The sequence below is a fragment of the Grammomys surdaster genome, unplaced genomic scaffold, assembly GCF_004785775.1.
Source record: "Grammomys surdaster isolate TR1022 unplaced genomic scaffold, NIH_TR_1.0 126066, whole genome shotgun sequence".
Classification (NCBI taxonomy): domain Eukaryota; kingdom Metazoa; phylum Chordata; class Mammalia; order Rodentia; family Muridae; genus Grammomys; species Grammomys surdaster.
Window position 1 is genome coordinate 2683895 of NW_021620876.1, and position 13392 is coordinate 2697286.

Here is a 13392-nt window from a genome sequence, read left to right on the forward strand (position 1 = left end):
AGAGAGAGAGAGAGAGAGAGAGAGAGAGAGAGAGAGAGAGAGAGAGACCTGCAGTGCAGCTTATACATTCTTCTCTTTCCATATTTCTGTTTCACATTGCTCCCATGCCCTGTACAAGTAAGTCTGGTTTCTTGATTTCTAATAACCTTTAATTATTATCAAGTATAAAGAAATATGTTTTCTTTCTGATATCTATGTGGAATCATATGCGTAAAATGATTGCCTTCCATTCCTTCCTCTCTCTGAACTCTCACCACACTGAAAATGCTCATACTTCTTATGCAGATATCCTTGTACTTGTGTGTGTGTGTGTGTGTGTGTGTGGTGTTGGAGGGGGTATATATAGTGTGTGCATGTGTGTGAACTGGTATGCATGCTTGTGTGTACAGAAGCCAGAGGAGGACATGAGGTGCTTTATCACTCTTTATTGTTAGCATGAGACAATGTCTTTTACTAAATGCCAGAGTGGCTGGGAGATCAGCTGTCTCTGCCCACTACAGTCCTGAGATTACAGATGTGTGTGTAGTTATTCTGACTTCTTATGTGGGAGTTGAGATCTGAGGTTAGTTCTTTCTCTTACCCAATGTGTCATCTCACTTGCCCCTCATCTCTGATTGTAGAAAATACAGAACATGCGTGAGGTTTAAAGTGGGATTCCCTTGTTTACACTTGAGTAACACAGTAGAAACATAGGCCAAGTATTTTCATGGTTCCTTCAAATTTTAGTCTTAAAAGCCATCCAGTAGTTATTTCTGTGTGCACACAGACATAAACAAGTTCTATCATAGAGAATATGCCTGCAGAATTTTTATTTTTTTTATTTTTTTTTAAATAATTTTTTTTTAATTTCTTTTTTTTTGAACATGAAATGCTTTTTTATAGCATGTTTTACAAGGGGTGGGGGTAAGAGGGGTCAGGTGGTGGTAAAGTACAAAATCTTCTTGGCCTGTGCCTTGAAACATGTCATGGTCTATATGGTACATTGCCTTGAATTATGATCTACCTGCTGTTCTTCAGAAGATATGGTACACTGCTTGAGTTATTGTCTCCCTGCTATTCTTAAGATGATATGGTACTCTGCTTTGAGTCTATCTGCAGTTGCTAAGCAGGATCTTGCAGTTGCCAAGCTTCAGAGGACATTGTGCAGGTGGGGAAAGGTAGGGGTGAGGGTAAGGGCGAGGGTCCTGGCTTCTGGCATCTCCCCCTTCTCTGTTTAGTTAGAGAAGGCATCTTATGATCAATCCCAACTATGTGAATTTTGAATTTGGATGTCTAATTATGGGGGGTCTTAGACAAGTTCACAACCCCAAAACACTGATGTGAGACGAGTCACATCGATGGTCGAAGGTTTTAGGCTGTCGACGATGGGCAACGTCAAGGGACTCCGATGTGGGTGAAAGGAGGGTGAGAGCCCTGTCTTAGGCCATGTAGGCTGCACCCACTCCCAGCACCATGCACTCCTTTTCGGCTGCATTGGGTGGGCCCCTGGGAAGTGGACCTACAATAATCCCGTCATTGGGCTAACTCACAGCCATCCTAGTCCCTTGTAAATGTTCAAGTTACCAACCATTTGTCAGTTTGGGGTGTAATATTGTCATGAAGGAAGGCTCCCCAATGTTAGCGGCCATATCAAGGGCGGCCTTGGTTTAGGAAAAAGCCAATTTTTGTTGTGGTGATCAAGAGGCCAAGCTCTCTAGCGAGAGAAACGAGGGCAAAGCCAGGCATACCAGGAACCCTTCTGGAGGGCGTGGAAGTCTAGGGGTCGACTGTAGGGGGAGGCAGGGGAGCTGGCAGCTGTGTCAGTCTCCTGCGGAGTCACTTCTGGATCCTCTTCAATTTTTGGCTGATGGTAATGAACTTCAACCGTCTTCTTGATGGTAGCATCAACCTGATTCTGTGGATGACAGGTCGCGGGCGACGATCTCTGTCTCGCTCAATCTTGATGTTGTGCGCACATCCTCTCAATGAGGGTCCGTCCAGAGGGGTCCATGCCTCGAGCCCCACGTCTGGGTGCCACTTGACCCGACCGGCAGGTCCTAGTTATTCGTGGGGGCGAGGAGGACTGCAACCTGCTATTCTTCAGAAGATATGGTATACTGCTTGAGTTATGGTCTCTCTGGTATTCTTCAGATGATATGGTACGCTGCTTTGAGTCTATCTGCAGTTGCCAAGCAGGATCTTGCAGTTGCCAAGCTTCAGGGGACCTTGCGCAGGTGGGAAAAGGTAGGGGGTGAGGGTAAGGGCGAGGATCCTGGCCTCTGGCCCATCTGGATTAGAACTTCTAACAGCAGGCATCATGGGTGATTCATTTTTACCTGGAAAGAAAAAAGAAGGGGATTCTCAGGGAGATTTCTCTTCCCTGGATGTAAATTGTTACTCATCGTATTTATGGTTGGGCCTGGCTTTGTGAGGGTATCTATTTTTTTCATTAATATTTGTGGTAGCCAGTTAGCTGTGCCTTCTGTGGTATTGGACAGGCATATCAGTCCTCGGCTCCATAAGTGAACTGGGTCTGGGGCATTCCATTTATGGGTATGAGGGTCCTTCCCCATATCTATGGCAAAGTTTTGTTGGTCTTGGTGGTGCCCGAGGTTACCAACATGGTCAGCAAGAGATTTGCCATGAGCTTTCAGCTTTAGAGAGAGAAAAGTGAACAAGGCATGATGGAGAGTATTTCAGGGGGACTCCTTCTGAGGGGGTACCGTTCCCCCTCTTTTGTTTTTAAAGCCAATTTTTCAGAGTTCTTGTAAAGTCAGGGCAGAAGCGCCAACAGTTGCTCCTTCCACACTCAGAGAGTCATGAAGACCTTATTTAAGGATATATAAATCTATATTAATAATCTTTTGTCAAAGGACTTTTATAGCACCACTGACAAGTCACTGACTTGTCACTGCAGAATTTTTATAATACCCATGTGATTTCTTCCTATATTACTTCCTTGTCTGGCAAGGGAGACTTTTTCAATGGAGGGATGCTATTCCAAATGTAAGGCCAGTGGGCTACTAGCATTCATGCAAATCTCAAAGGAAACTAAAATATGTGTAGAGAAACCAGTTGTAATTAATCTAAGACATAGAAATGACAGTTATGTGTTCTGACATTCTATGACATAAAAAACATTATATATATATATATATTTGCCTGGGTATATTAAAACCAATTATGATAGATACTGAAAGAATTTTTTCTGTATATGACTTAAAAATAATGATGATAAGTTATTTTGTACTATATTATGTATATGGTTCTTACAGATATCATAGGAGGAGAATGTTGTAGCTTCTTAAAAATTACAAATAACTTTCAGAGAGATTAAGAATATTGACTATGTTGAGCATGAGAATGCATGCATGAAATACTAGCACACAGGAGGTACAGACAGAAGGATTGTGAGTTGGAGGTTATCTTGGGATTATACAGAGTCCCACACAATCTAGAAGTACAAATCAAGACACTTTCTGAAAGAAAGAGGGAGAGGATGGGGTTTTCTAAGGTCATATCCTGATGGTGTAGGTATTTATGTAACCTTCAAAAGTCATACACTGGAATCCTTACTCCCACTGTATTGTAGATGATGTCACTGTAGATGGGCCTTTGATAGATGATCAGGTCATAAATGGAGTTTGTGTCTTTTTTAGATGCCAGAAAGTCACCCTGGCCTTTCCATAGGAAAAGACATACTGAATCAGAAAGCTGGCCCTCACTAGACAGTGAATATGTCAGTGCTTTGATCATGAACTTCCAGACTCTAGACTTGAGAGAAATGAATTTCTATCAATGCCATTTGGTGATCTAATGTAATGCTAGGTGTATCTAGGGTTGTGGGACTGTGTAAGGGGTAAGGGTATCTTGTGGAGAAGAGGGAGAGAGAGAGAGAGAGAGAGAGAGAGAGAGAGAGAGAGATTAAGAGAGCAAGCTAGTCTTTTGAGCTAGGCAGGAGCTAGTGGTAGCTAGAATCAGAGAGAAAATGCTGGCCTGAAACACGTGGACAGAGAAAGAGAGAGGAAGTGGGACAGAGAGAGACCTGCCTAGTCTTGTGAGCTAGGCTGGAGTTACTCACAGTTCCATGGAGAGGTTCTTGGCTTGCGCCAGAGCGGGTACTCTTGGACCTGGCTTTGCCCACATCCTCCACCACCTGTGAGAGAAACGAGGGCAGGAGAGAAGAAAGAGGCTCTGGTAGCACCCATGGGAGAGATTTGGTTACTGTACTTGCTTAGCAGACTTGGCGGCCTGGCTAGCTTGCTTGAAGATGTGTCTCCCCATGGCTGGAATGCAGAGAAGTCCTCCAGGTGAGAGATTAAGCAGCTGCAGCTATGGTGGCGGGCATTGAAGGCCTTCTCCACAGCTCCCCCATGGCAGGCTGGAACCACAGCTCAGCATGGGAGAAGCACAGAATCTTGGCTGAGTCAATTCAGCACAGCAAGGTACAAGCATGGCAGAAAGCTTGGCTGTGTTCTTCTCACTCTGTACCAGGTGGACATTGTATAGGTTATGCCCTGGCAGGGAGCAAAGCCAGTCTGTGGTTCCATGGGGGCGAGAGCAGGGCTCTCTCCAGTGGGGAGGTAGGGATCTCTGTTTGTGGCCCCAGACACTATGGGGGGGGGCAGCAGAACAGAAAACATTGGGAGCACATGGAGCTGTGCTGTGTGAAGCAATAGGCTCAAAAGCCCTGAGATAGGCGATGGAGACAGAGAGAGCCTTGGTCCCAAGTCCTGCGGGATGTATTCACCCGTAGCAGACTGACGCGGCCCGGTTCTTGAAGTCCGTGGGTGTCTGTGCCCTTTCGTGTTCACCAGCCATGGGTAAATAGACTGCAGTGGTAGAGGAGTCCCAGAGGCTTTCCACGGGTGGGTCCTACATCTTTCTCTACAGGTGGTCTCTCCCTCTTCTCCACAAAATACCCTTATGCAGTCCCACAACCCTAGATACATCTAGCATACATTAGATCTCCTCCACCTGTCCTCCAGCTCAAGGGCAAGATGGTGGCTTCCTAGCCTCCACCTTGTCTATCCCCCATCTCCACAGAGAGGGCTCCTTCACAGTGAACAGTTGTCTTTCAGGCCACAGCTCCTGCCGTGACTCTCATTCTAAGACTTTTTAACTCGGTTGAGAGATTCCCCTTTTGTTTTGAGCTCTCAGGAGTGTCTACTTCAGTCTTTCACGTGCAGCCTGCTATTGTAGTTTTCTTTCTCTCTTTTTCCCCATGTGTTCTCCAACTCAACATGATGGCTGCGACTCCTAAATCTCTGCTCTCTGCCCCTCCCCCAGGGGTCAGCCTTTCGTGCTCTGCCTGCTAGCTCCAAACTCTAGTCCCCAGTGATTTTCCCCCAGGGAATCAGTTTTTCACAGGCTGCCCGCTAGCCTAGCATAGACTTCCTACCCCTCCGCCATTTGTGGCCAGTTACAGCCCAGCTGGCTTGCCTGAAGCACCGGATCTGTGATCTGAGACCCTGTCTGCTCCCTTCACTCCTGTGTTCCTCACAGTATCTTTCTCATGGCTAAAAACTCTGGGCTGAGCCTGGAGAAACTGCTCACCTCCTGTGAGCTTCTCCCAGGAGCTGCCAGCTATACTCCAGCTTCCACATGTCTCCCCACCATGGCTCAGTTTTACACAGTCTTTTACTCCTTCTGACTCTCCTATTAAACACCTATGTTTCTTGCTTTGAGCTTTTCTTCAAGGTTGGCCTTTTTCTTCTCTACATTTAAGACTGCTAAGAAAAAAAAATGGGGAATACTCTGGCCTCTCTGCTAGAGCACCCAGCCACCATGTGGCAGCCCAGCCACCACATGACAGGGCAGGCCCCTCCCCCACTGCTTCTAAACCCGACATTAATGCTTTTACTCCTCAACAGGAAGACCTACAACAGTGTTCATGCTTTTCAACCCAAAATTTTCTCGCTCTTTTGCTTAAATGTCTCCTTTTCTCTCTAACACTCGTGACATATGTCCAACATTTTATTTCAACTTTTTAACACTTCTTCAAGGTTCAAAGGTCATATAATCTACTTCCACAGGTTAAATCAACATGCTGATCACCATTTCTCAACTCTTAATTAACAATTAGTTGCCTTTTACAGACAAACTGTTGCTACCTATCTCAGATACATAATTAACATTATGTTTTCTTCCTCAGCCATCCAAAACAGTCTCAAAGGTATATTCCAGGACCAAAATTTCCTCAAACACCTTTGCCTTTCTAGGATCTGAACAGCACACCATGACATGCTTGTTCCCAAGTAGCGTAATGCTTACTACACACCCTTTGCAGACATTCCCCTGCCTGGGTGCTACTTCCCTGTTGTGATTATACTATAGGTGCTCCCACAAGTCCAGCAGAGACAATGCTACTTCCTGAAACCTGCCTAGGACACCATGCTGTCTTCTTGACACCACCTGACTGATGACGCCAGAGACAACACTGAGACCAAGAAACATGCCAAACTCCAGAGACGATCGAGAGACACATACTAAATCCTACAGAAGACAGATCCAGACATTCCAGCTACAGATAAACTATTTTGCTAATATCAAATAGCTAAAGTTACATGTTAGTAAAAAAACCATAATGTCTATCTAGATTATAGTCAGCTGTTATTACCCTCAAACTGTACCACATGTATTCAATTGATTCAATGATCCATTGCCTTAACAACGCCAACCCTCAACTCCCCTTACCCTGTGATTTAATTGTGCTAACCCCTCTGTCCTACATAGTGCTTCTTTTCACTTCCTCATCCAAAATTTTCACCACAGATGACACAGTGACACCCCTTTATTAAAAAAGTAAAGGGGAGGTTATGTGGAACTGCGTAAGGGTATCTTGGTTCATGGTTGGGCTTGGGCCTGGAAACCCGAGACTCCAAGGGAGAAATGGCAGGTGTTCAGCCATGTCCCCAGAACCCAGGGTCCTGACAAGCAGTCTCGTCTCCATAGACCTACATTGTTCAGTCACATAGGCCATTACAGCCCCTCCCAAAGTACACAGGTAGAGGGCATGACTACAGGCCTCAGGCCCTAGAGAGATTTACAAACTAATGAAGGCCAGAGGGCAGAGTCAATTGAACATTCTTCCCCAGATCCTCCCCCTTTCTCCCTCCCTGTTTAACTCAGGTCTGCTCTGAGTTTCAGGGGGTACATCCAGATCCATCTATCATCCACTATGAAAATAAACCCTTTTGGAACCAAGGACTTCCTCGTATCATTGGGATCTTCCGTTGCCAATGCCTCCAGCCTCTGGAACCTTAGACTTTCTCCTGTATGTGGGACCTGCCACGTGGAAAGCCTCTGGGACTCCTCCACTGCGGCCCTTTTGCCCACATAGGATATAATATTTTGTTATATAATTCTGAACAGAGAATAAACCAAGACAGGCCATATTGCTTATCAGGTAAAAAGTTGAATGAGTTCATATCTTTACAAAGCCCATGCTTTCTTCCTACACTAGTTCCTCTTTTTAAAATGATCATTATTAAAAAAAAAAAAAGTCCTTAAAGCTAGTATGACTCCTGGTGGCTTTACTATACCTTCCTCTTGTAGCTGATTTCATTTACCATTCCTTCTTCTACCCCCTATTCTTTGCTACCTTTGTGTGGTTTTCTTTTATCATTTCCTTTTTTTTTTTTTAACACAGGGTCTTTACCATCCCAGGCTGATTTCAAACTCAACTTATTACAGGTTATGATTTTGGAGCCTCAATTTCTGCTGCCACCTCCCAATTGCTGGGGCTACAGCTTCATGCCTCCATGCCTGGCAACAACCATGATTTCTATTCCCTCTTGATCACTCCAGCTTTTATAATGTCTCTCTCCTCTTCTCATAACTCTTGGTTTCATTTCCTCACTTCATGCATTGTTTATTTATTCTTTTCCCAGCATTTCTTACTTAAGCTACATTCTTTAGTGTCCTCTGGGGACCCGGATACATGATAAAGCCTTACAGCTAGAAAAAGACAAGTGAAAACTGTAATAGCTGAAGAAGAAACCAAAGGAAAATCCCTAGATTTGCTCAGACTTGGAAGTAATTATTCTAATGAGTATGTCAAGTGTTCAAACAATGTGGAAGTCTTAAAGCCAGAGCCAGAAAAAGGCTTAGAGCTTATCTAGCATTATATATACAGTATATATTAGGCAGAACACAAGCTCAAGGGAGCTAAAATACTATGCCAGATGATTAACCATATTAGACTGAACTGAGACCGAAGACTCTGAGATTATTATTTTATGTTCTAGGAAAATGCATGCAAAATTCAGTGAGAATGTGACACAGAAACATCCTGAGTAGTACATGGGAAGACTCCAAACAACTCACTTTCTCATTTCATAAAGATGTTGAGCAGAGAAGTGAGGTACTGGATGGGAGGTCTGATTTAAGTATAGGCGACACTTGTTATTTAAGTGTTTGTTAAGTTTAGTTATTAAATTGTTAATTAAAGAACAACTTTTCATAGCTGCATGCCAAACTACATAAGGAATTCTAAGACTATGTGGATGTATTTGTGTTGTTGACCCTAGGTAGCAAAAAATTCTCTTATATCCAATGATTTAGTATTTAAGGAAGCCAACAAGATGTCTGTTATACCATTGTTCTCATTCAGTAAAATTGTTTTTCTAGAAATATATGTAATAGGATGCCTAGATCTTGTGCATGCAATAGATGGATTTCCATATGTTACCTCTTCTAAATGACTTTGCAGATGACTCTAAGAGAACATTTGTAGGTATATTCTAATCTCATAGTTAGGTCTCATGTGTGTAGTCCAGAGCACACTTAGTTTGAGGGAAGTGGCATGTTTTAGGGAAATATAGCTATGTTAAGAGACAAAATTTTGAGTTAGTACCTGGCTGTGATTTTAATGATCCAAATGATCTGTGCAGTTTGTTTCTCCATGTTCTTGTCTGTAAAATGCAGCCAGAGCTGACATTGATACTGATATTCAAAAGAAAATAGTAATTGGAATAGCCTGCATATAGTAGCTCACTTAGCATCTGGACCATTGTGAAGCTCTATAAATATTAGCTGTTATTATTTTTGGCATAAAACTTTGTCTTTAGGGATGAGACTTCAGATTGTCAATATCTCTGATTCTGAATGAGCAGCTTCAGAAAATTGTGTTTACACTCAACAGATCAAAGCTCTGTGAAATGAAATTGTGTTTCAAAAGAACAGATTGATGCCTCGTGCACAGATGTCTTTCCCCATCCTGAACCAATAGGGTAAAATGTTTTACAGATTGGATGCTTGGCAAGAGCAGAATCCTGAAATAAAACTCCTATTGTTTTTCTTTTACTTAAAAAAAAAGTTTTAAAAGAGAATTGCAACCTTGGTTATTTATTTTCTTCTATGGGGAAAAAAAAGAGCACATCTGTTTGCAATCGTGGATTGAAAGGTCTAAAAATAAATATGTTTTAAAGCAAAGCAAAGAAACTGTTGGCACTTCTAAATCCGATAGACAGGGAGGTGATGTTTGTTCTGAAGTAGTTTGGCTTCTTGTAATGATGGGGAGTAAGGAAAGGGCAGATAATATAGAATTATACAGTTTTAATGAAGTGGCTTACCACAATAAAATGTGTTATTTTTATTCATCTGGTAAATAGTTTTAGCTGAGACATAATATCTTAACATTTACATTTAAATTATGAGTGTATCCTGCATCTGTCACTCTGTCTACACAGAGATGATGAAGAAAAAGAACAATAATTTCTGGAATCAACCTCCCATCTGGAATTAGAATGCAAAGAGCAAAGTCAGAGAAGAAATCTTAGCTTTGCACTATTCTCCATATGCTTTACATAGGTATAGATTTTAAATCAGGATGCCTTTAAAAAAATGTTACTGCATGTGAGCAAGAAAAACAATTTCATTGTGAAATAGGCTTAAAAAATACTGCGGTGAGCATTTTATTTAGAAACGAACTAAACACTGGTGACTTCCAGGACAGATTTCCCCTGGGGAAGTCCAGATAAACTGAGGTTATCGAGGAGGACCTGCAAGGACTTAGATGAAAAGAGGGTTCGGATGAATTGAAATAGAAAACAGATGGAGTCTGGAAATGCGAGGGCTACAGGGACACACTGAAAGACAAACATTGGTGACTCAGATTCAGCCAAGCCAGAAAACCTTTGCAATTGCCTACTGAAAGGCATTTATATGGAGAGGGGGTAGGGGAGGTACAGAGAAGGAGGGAGGAAGGAAGGGAGAGAGAGAGAGAGAGAGAGAGAGAGAGAGAGAGAGAGAGAGAGAGCGCTTGAAGATAGAGGAAAAAGTAGCTAGCAAGTAACCAGCTGGCAAGAAACAGAAACGCATAAGAAAAAATACAAAAGCACCTGTCCTCCTTCGCCAGCTAGGAAGGAAAATAATTTATTCTACGTGGGCTAAACTTGTAGTTTAGATATTAAATTGGAAGTCAGTCTTAATAACTGATTGATAAATTACTCAAACATTTCAATTTTGTTTGAACCCCAAGGCTTTGCATGTCATATGGTCTGTGCAAGCAGTGTGTGTACTAAAGTAGAAGACAGAATGTATGTCAGTGGGATAAATAAAGTTACAGGGTATAGAGCCCTACAGTGGAGTTCAGGGTTGTTCCACCTGATGCCATTGCTCTATCTTTATAGAAATGGATAAGTGTATGGTATAATCATTCTTTGCATATTTAAACATGTAAAGGTGGCAGCAATAGAGACCTTGCCTTGGAGTAGGATACATTAACTTCCCCTCAAGGAAACTTTGCAAATAACACCTCACATTACCTGATAGTCTAAGAATTTCCAGCTTTTCTTCTGCAATCAAAATTTATATGTGTCACATTCCTTGAGCTTGTGATATCATAAACAAGATTATTAAATATATATGTATATACATATACATTTACATATACATAGACATGGACATGGACATGGACATGGACATGGACATGGACATGGACATGGACATGGACATAGACATAGACATAGACATAGACATAGACATAGACATAGACATAGACATAGTGTTTGAAATAAGTGCCCTCAAAGCATGAATGAAGATGCTTGCTTATTTTAATGGAGTCCTTAGGAAAATATAAAGCCATTTACAATGATGACACAGAGATAAAGTCCCTCAAAATAATTTTCTCTGTTTTCAATCTTTGCATATGTGTGTATACTAAAGAATATATACTAAAGTATGCATGGTTTGTCAGGGGACAATTCTAGGACTGGTCCTCATCTTCTTCCTTGTTTGAGAAAGGGTTTCTTGTTTTCTGCTGATTGTACCAGGGTAGCAGGCAGACATGCTTCCAGTAATTTTCCAGGTTCTGTCTTCCATCTTGTTGGAGCATGAGGATTATAGATTATACAAACCCGTATGTAGGTTCTGAGTATCTAAACTCAGGTTGACGTGCTTGCATGGAATGTACTTGCATCCATCATCCCAGCCGCTTTAAAAATAGTTTAGGAGTGGCTGAGGTGACTAGTTGAGTAAAGAGGTTCTCTGCCACGTCTGCTGACGAGAATTCTATGCCCTAAAGCTACAAGGCTTGTGCATGCCTGCACCCACACATGTCTGAATAGTCATACAGTAATTAAAAATAGAATATTTTAAAAAGAATGTTTCTGGTATGCCTTTAGCTTTTAATATGATCATGATTTAGATACTTGAAATAGTTAAAATAATCACTTGACTACATTGGCAGCTTCATTTTCTTTTATCCTTCACAAACTCTATCCTGCTCTCACCAGCTGCTCCATTCCACCAGAAACTGCCCTGGAAAGTTCTGTAGGCTTCTACTTCCTTATTTCGATTGTCAGGTTTTCCTCATATTCCATTTATATATTTATAAATCTTTCCTAATTAGTTTTCATAATCACCACATTTTTCTTCTTTCCTCTTTGAATCTCTTAATTTGCTGTGAATGGACTTGGTAAACTGCATCAAGTATTCAACATCTTCAGGAATAATCTTAAAGATCATTCCTTCACTACATATGAGCTCTAGATCTATCTAGAAGATGTGAGAGCTTATCACAAAAGCAAAGCGTTGTAAATTATCATATAAGAAATCTGTAAACCAGCAATTCTCAATCTATGGGTTGGGACGAACAGAAAACGCATATTTCCCATAGTCTTAGGAACTGAGACATTGTTCAGTATAAAAGTTACATTTATGAAATAGCAATAAAAAAGAACTTATGATTGAGGGTTTCTAAGACCATGGGAAATAAGCATTTTTCAATGGTTACAACCCACTGGTTGAGAATGGCTTAGTTTATTGTATAAACTAAGGAAAATATTCGCTTAATATCATCAAGTATTATTTACTGTATATTAATTTACATATATAATCTATATATAACATAAATACATATATGATACAAATCATGTACCTATTATGTAAAATATATATATATATATATATATATATATATATATATATATATTGGTCATCCAGTAGATTTATTTATAGCAGCATCATCTGTTAAATCCTACAAATCTGAAAGAAACATTTTTAAATTGTTCTTTTAGAGTATAATAAAATTATGCATATAAGTAACTCATGTCCTCTTTTTCTCATGTTACATGAATATGTGATATATATTATATGTAGATATAGAGATAGAGATATAGATATAGAGATATAGACATCACCTGTTCATTTTGTTCAGGGTTACTTAAATATTTTTTTCAGAGCTGACCATTTGGCATTAGATGACAAATTGGTATGCTCTTCTTAGGGAAGACTTTATTTTTCCCACTCTCAGCATTCCTCAGGTGCCTCTACTTCATTATGTAGGGTTGAGGCATATGGTCTTTCCCTGTGCACTTTAGTATGTCTACTGTTGTTGTCGCTGTTCAGCTCAAATTTAGGCAGTCATGCTACTGAAGCTTTATGGGTATAGTTTCTGACATTATGAAGGAGAAAATCTGACAGCAAATTCCCTGACCTTCTAGCTCTTATTCAATGCTGTCTCATATTTAGGTGCTATGAGGTATGATAGCAGTAGATGACTTTGTGTGGTGTGTGTGTGTGTGTACGTATGTATGTATCTGTGTTTGTGTGAACAATATGTTATTGTACATACACTATGTGTGCATATGGAGGTCAGAGGGCAACCTCAGGCATGATCCACTGTTATTTTAAGCAAGTTCTCTCGTTGGACTGGAACTCACCAAAGATGTTAGGATGATAGCCAACTAAGTCCAAGGATTCACCATTCTCTACCTTACATTTGTGGCTGAAGCTACAAGCATGATTTTCTATGTGGATTTGAGGAACTAAACTTGGGGTTTCAAGTATGTCCTATATACTTGAGTCAATAGTCCTATATAGCTATAGTCCTGTTCTAATAGGACTACATGAGACTACTGTCAAAAACTGATTGTCTTTGACTGAAATTTATGCAGAGGAAGATTTTCT